A 6,462-nucleotide genomic window follows, 5' to 3' on the forward strand; every position below is an offset into this window, starting at 1 on the left:
TCTCTCTCTCTCTCTCTCTCTCTCTCTCTCTCTTCCCCCCGTATCCTACCTTCACTCAGAACTGCGACACGTTTTCCACCACCTCATCCCAACAATCCTTTCTTCTCTCCCCTCAACGCGACGGATACTGACGCGTCATTCGACATGCGTAGTCTTTGCATGGGTTTCATTTGATCACGTTGATTTCATTGAAGAAAATTACATCGGAGTCGCACGTAAATCCGGAGAATTTGTCTCGTGAAGAACGTTCGTCGGACAACATGAACATCGTTCGCAAGTGGTACGGGTATTTGTTCGCCAGCAGTATCATCGAACGAAAAATATCAAAGAGGAAATATCAAAGAGAAAAATGAGGAGAGAGAGACAGAGTGGGGGGGGAAAGGAGGGAGAGAAGGAAACGAGAGACCGCGACGTTAATTCTTCCAACTGCTGAAAACTGCCACTCGCTCGCGGAGGCGAATATATGCGCGAGCCATAATTTTCTTTCAATGATTTACCACGGGCTAATTGCAGAATGCAGCGCGCGCGCGCGCGCGCTCGGTAATATCGCTTTGCAGGGTTACGTCCGGGGGAGGTAGCTATACTTTAGTTTGCAATTTAAACTTTACTTCCTCCGGAATTGATTAGCTTTTAGTAATTAAGCAAGCAACGCCTTGGACCCCCGCCCCCCCCCTCCGCCCGTTCCCTACGCCGCATTCGCCTGCTTCCCCCTCCCTCCCTCGACTCTCTTCCACCGCCTCGGCGTTCCCTTCCCTCCCCGACATCCTCCACCTCATCCACATCCTCCTTCTTCTTCTTCTCCTCCTCCTCCGCCTCCGCACCATCTCATTCCCTTCGCCCTTCCCCGTCGCTATTTCCCTTTTCTCGTTCGAGTTCGGTCATACTATTCCATTTCGGCGAGAGCGCGCCTGCGCGAGCTCGCGCGCGCGTACATACGTACGTACGCACGCACGCACGTATATGCACGCGCACGCACACGAGCGCGTTGATTCTTCCGTCCTGTTCACCACCCCGCGCGCGAGTCTCCCTCCCTTAACGCCCTGATGTACCCTCTCTTCGTAAGTGCCTTGTTTCGCCACTGATTCCTCATCCGGTCGGCTATGCGCCCGTTTTCGATCTTATTGAGAACGACACGAAAGGGGGAGGGAGGGGAGGGGGCGAGTGAGTCGCTCGTGTTTCGTTGAAAAAAATGCGATTGAGCCTCAGATCTCGTGCATTACGATAACGATTGGTTTGTCCTTTTTTAGCTGCGCTGCTGAATTGATGCGATAAGTTAGAGTGAGAGGAAATATAGAAGTCTCATTCTATACTTATTGCACCAGTTCAACAGTGTACCTAAAAAGAACAGACTAAACATAAGTTGAAAAGTTCGATTTTCCTAAGTTGTAGTTAAGTCTATCATTTCTGTCAATTTCTCGCAAACACATTGCGTGTGATCCTCATATATATGCATTCAGATATATGCATGTGAAACGAATAAATTTGAACATCGAATGCACATCGGTTGTGTTTAACGCGAAATGCACGTCGAGCATATGGCGCGGAATTGCTCATTCGTGTAGAAGCATCATAGGCTCGCAAGAGATGACTCGGGATTGAGCCTTGCGATCGCGCGAGTCGCGAATATCACGGGGTGAATCTTTCGATAGATAGCTCGTCGGATAAGTAGCATCGGTGTGCACGGCCCTGCCACTGAGAACCGTCGCCGACGCGATTTGAATATCAATTTGTCGGCCGAAATTTCACGGGGTGATGTATCCTTTTATCAGGATACGCGGGGGGGGGCACTTCGCGATATAATTCTCGCGACCGACAGCAGGAAGCACGGCACGCTATCGATCGAACGTCGAAAATGCAATTCGACGCATCTTGCCGCGCGCGCAAATTAATGCAAATTATGCGGGGTCTCTCGCTTTCCGCGGCCACGTCGTGAACCGCTAATGTATATACGGCCCGTCGCGACATTGGCGGCGATCATAAACCGATAATATAAGTTTTGTCATGAAATCGTTACGACATCGGCATTGTATCGTTCGAATGCTTCGAAACCCGGCTCCAAGTTCGATACATGAGCGAGTAAAAGAAATAGACAGGTTGTGTCACGCGTTCTGGAAGTTTCCACCGGAACGAAAGCATAAGAAAAAGAGAGATAGATGTATGCGTACGGTGTTTACAACGAAAGAAAAACAGCGCGCGCGGAGCGCGCTTTAAAGTTCCACGCGACTGTTGTGTTTACAAATCGCAGCAACTCCACGCGCGTGAACACAAAAACAAATAGCACCTGAAATCGCGCGTCACCGGGCGACCCGTACGCGACTATCTTCACCTCGGCCGCGAGAAAGACGCTCGGCACCCTTTAATCTCGATTCGCACTGACAATTCTACATATTAACGCCCGGCGTAAAACTAACTTATCACCATTTATCGTTCGCGCACCACCTACTGCCGCGATCTCCCCCCACGAATTGCACGGCGCCTGTTATCACCTGTCAGATGCGTTAATTATTAGCGTGCCGTCCATCCTGCGCGCGCGACATACACGCATGCATATATACAACTTCAGACATGTTATTGCACTCACCAATGCGAAGACGCGGGTGCCGCCAGCCGATGATCCGCGCAGGAAAATCCTCGCGACAGGTAGTCGTCGTCGTCCCCTCGAAGCAGTGTGGCGATGTCCGGAGCACTCATGAAGCACAAGCCCGTCGTCGTCTTCTGCACCGCCGCCGTCGCCGTCGTTGCCGTCGTGGTCGTCGTGGTCGTCGTGGTCGTCGTCGTCGTTGTCGTCGTTGTCGTGATCGTCGTTGTCGGCGACGTCGTTGTAACGGAGCCGCGCGAATACACGAGGATCTGCGCGAGAGCGCGGCGTTTCACACAGAAACTAGAATTCCCGATATCCGGACTCACTGAGGCCCGCGGTCACGATCGATCCGTTGCACGCGTGCCGCCGCCGCCGAACACTTCGCGGGATATATTCGCGCGTCAATCGCCGCCAAATCGTGCTCGTCGTCGCGAACCGTCCGTCGCTGCGCCAATCGTGCACTGAGGCGTACCAACCCGCGGCCGTTAGTGTCGCTGCGCGCCACCGCGCTGCCGGCGCGACCTCTCTCTCTCTTTCTCTCTCGCTGCCTCTGTCTCTCTCTCGCTGCTGACGCGCAATTAATTCGAACACACGTCCACTCGCTGCGGCGTTCCGACGCGAAGTGAGGAGCGACGCGCGCCGCGCCGCGCCGCGCCGCGACACGACACTCGCCGGGAGCGACCGACACGACACGACGCGGCGCGACGTGCGCGCCAATGTATATATCCGTGAGTCTCGCTCCCGCGCTCTCACTCTCTCTCTCTCTCTCTCTCTTTCTCTCTTTCTCTACCCGTGAAGGGTAACACGGAATACAGGGGATCGCCGTCGCTGCGGAGCGCGCGTTACGCTGTCGCCGCGCGCGCGTCTCTTACGTCATAGCGGAGATCACGTCACGCGGGATGCGCGAAGTGGGCGCCACTATACTTCCTCACGGATCGCCAGCTTTCTGCAGGTTTCTTAAATTGATGTTAAAGGTATGCTCTGAATGCCGACATAACGTAGTTCCATAGGCCGGTATTCATAGTCGAATCTTATTTCAAGACTGTCTTAAGATAGTACATGCACAAAATGAATTATCCAAGAATTCGTTGAAATTTACACTATATATAAATTTTAATATTATCTAATGCACTATATATAAATTTTAATATTATCTAATTACTGGTGCAATTAGAAATAGATTGACCATGCAAAAGCTGAGATAACGAAAGTCAAAGTTGGCACTTTTAACGTGTATCGCATTACGAAAATAGCTCCCGATAAAATATTTCTAATTCTGGTCGTCAAACTACATCCAAGAGTTTTATGAAAAACTACAATAATATTCAAGACTAATTATACGGATATAATAAAAATATCAAAATTTTTTACCACATAGTTTTAAAGATATCGACGTCTAAATGTCTTAATCTAGTATTATTGTAAGTACGAAAAATTGAAGCGTGAAGTGTAGCAACAACGCATGTGTAAGTGTGTGTTCGTTGGGACGCGTCACTGTTATGTGTGTGTGTAGTAGAGACAGTTTCAGTCAAAATCAATTGGTTGCGCACGTAACCAAGAAGGAACTTTTTTTTTCTACTGTAGGACTAAACTTTTTGATAGTACTATCGCGATAGTACTACCTTAAGAAATGTCTTAAGATGCGAATACGGTTCTGTGATTGGTTCATGACATCTTGAAACAGTATTTAATACGATCTTAAATATAAGATTGGACTATGAGTATCGGCCATAGTCTTTTCTTTTCTTCTGGAAGCATCAAATTGAAAATATTTTTACAGAGTGAAAGTACAAACGTTAATGAGTGGATGATGCTTAATAGTTACATTAAATAAATAAACATTTTTTTATAATCGTTCGGTAAATAAAACATTTTTTTGTTAATTTCTGTGTGTGTGTGTGTGTGTGTGTGTGTGTGTGTGTGTGTGTCAGCATCAAACGCTCATTCATTAACGTTTGTGTTATTATCCTGTAAAAGCAATTTCGCATTTTTATTTGACGCATCCAATTAGAAAAACAGAAAGAAATTACGAAACTATGTTATATCGGTATCTCTAGCATTCAGCCTTAACCTCTTCAGTGGCGATTAAACATATCCGCGCGATTCCCCTTGGAAGCGTATCTAGGTTTCCCTTTATACCGTTACTTTCTTTGCGGAATGCTGAAAAATAAAATACAAAAAATATATATATATATAAAATTTGTATTAGTTGTGAGTAGAAAAATTAAACACATTTAAGAGCTAAACTAACTAAACTGTAATGACTCGATGGTAATTTTCTGCGCAAACGATTTTTCAAGATGCGTGACAAAAAACTGATGAAGAATTGTGCGGAAAAGTGCGATATTGCTACGTGTTAAGTTCGCCATCGCGTGGACGATGCCGAAAAATACGGCATCGTCGAAATACTTGTTCCGCCAGCTATCACGCCGCATATATTTACACTGCATATTGCTGCCCGGAAGCAGTATCGAACAACAAACATCGCGTCGGCGTAAACGCTCAATTAATATCAAGTAACGAATATCGGTTAAACAGTGATTTCGGCGTCGCTCGGGTTTTATATGGCGTAGCGCGCGCGGAAAGTTTAACAAAATATTGTTAATAATCGCGCGCTCGCGGACACGAGCGAGAGGAAGCAGAGCAGAGTAGAATAGAAAGAGAGAGAGAGAGAGAGAGGGAGAGAGAGGGAGGAAGAGAGGGTGGGAGTGTAATCGTCGCTTTTATCGGCCTCCACACCCGGTAACGAGTGCCCGAAAATTCCTCGGTCGGTTCGCGCGCACTGACGTCGCCCTCGCGATAATAATTACTGCTAATGTAAATGTTCGTTAATGGATGTCATTAAATGCAACGCCGGCGGAATGGCCGCGGGGGCGTCCGTGTAAGTCTATACACACGCTCGCGGGGCTTTGCCAATTATATTAATTAAATAAACATTATAATCAGCTAATTAAATCTAGCGTACTCAACCCCTCGTCTCGACCCCCCGCGCCGCCTGCCCCGCGGTGCGCGCTCGCGCTTCCACATCTCGCTCTACCGTAAAGATACACAATATCGTGAAATTCAATCGTGTCGAGCAAGATTTACTATCGAGAATCGCTCGCGCGCGCGCGCTTCGTCGCGGCATTTCAGCGCTACGATCCGAGACGCGTAATTGCTCACCGATAAACGTTTAATTAAACTCCTCGCGGAAAAGTCTGTGGATTTTTACGGTGGCGCAACGCTCTCCTCCTCCTCTTCGTTTTTCTCTTCCTCCTCCTCCTTCTCCTCCACGGGAATATCCTCGAAAAGACGACCGCGCGCACCGGTTGCATCCGCGCGCGCGCGCGCGCGCGCACGCGGCTTAATGTTTACTCCCTAATTAGACGTCTCCTCGTAAAAGACGCGAGAGAATCTCGCTTTATAATCAAAATAAATACCGTCGCCGTGTTAAATATCCGCCCCGCGAGTGTTTCACCCCCGGGATCATAATCCTACAATTCTGCGCTGTGAGCCGTGTGAATGCGAGATTAAGGCGGGTTTGGAAAATTAAAGCTCCGCAATTAACGCTAACTGTCGGGTACGGATATAGATTGCGAGCGGAGTTGCAAAACGACCGATTCAATTATGGGATCGATTCTGTCGACCGACGTCATCCGCGATCGCGACGATTCTTAAGTACGCACACGAGTGTGCGTGCGCGCGCGCGTATGCACACACTTGCACGTGTGTATCGGCACACGCACGCACCGACACGAAACTCTGCGGAGACCGGCCGGTTACACCGGCCCTCGAAAAGCGGTTCGTGTCATTAGTATGTTAATTGGTAACAGCCTGCCTGGCTTGCCTCCCTCGTCCCCGACTCTCGCCCCTGCCACGCCAACCAACCCGCCCGCCCGCCC

At 48.9% G+C, this 6,462-nt stretch overlaps 1 protein-coding gene across 2 annotated transcripts in view; it reads right to left on the minus strand.

The window, feature by feature from the left end:
• LOC116840898 (LIM domain only protein 3-like) overlaps positions 1–6,462 on the minus strand; it is a 105,055-nt gene that overhangs the window by 70,859 nt on the left and 27,734 nt on the right. For both annotated transcript variants that reach the window (XM_032808224.1, XM_032808225.1), the window contains one exon: positions 2,582–4,741. The gene's annotated coding sequence lies outside the window, so the exon portion shown is untranslated. The remainder of the gene's footprint in view (positions 1–2,581; positions 4,742–6,462) is intronic.

This window comes from Odontomachus brunneus, unplaced genomic scaffold, assembly GCF_010583005.1.
Source record: "Odontomachus brunneus isolate Ranch 3 - 2012 unplaced genomic scaffold, Obru_v1 Obru_scaffold_012, whole genome shotgun sequence".
Classification (NCBI taxonomy): domain Eukaryota; kingdom Metazoa; phylum Arthropoda; class Insecta; order Hymenoptera; family Formicidae; genus Odontomachus; species Odontomachus brunneus.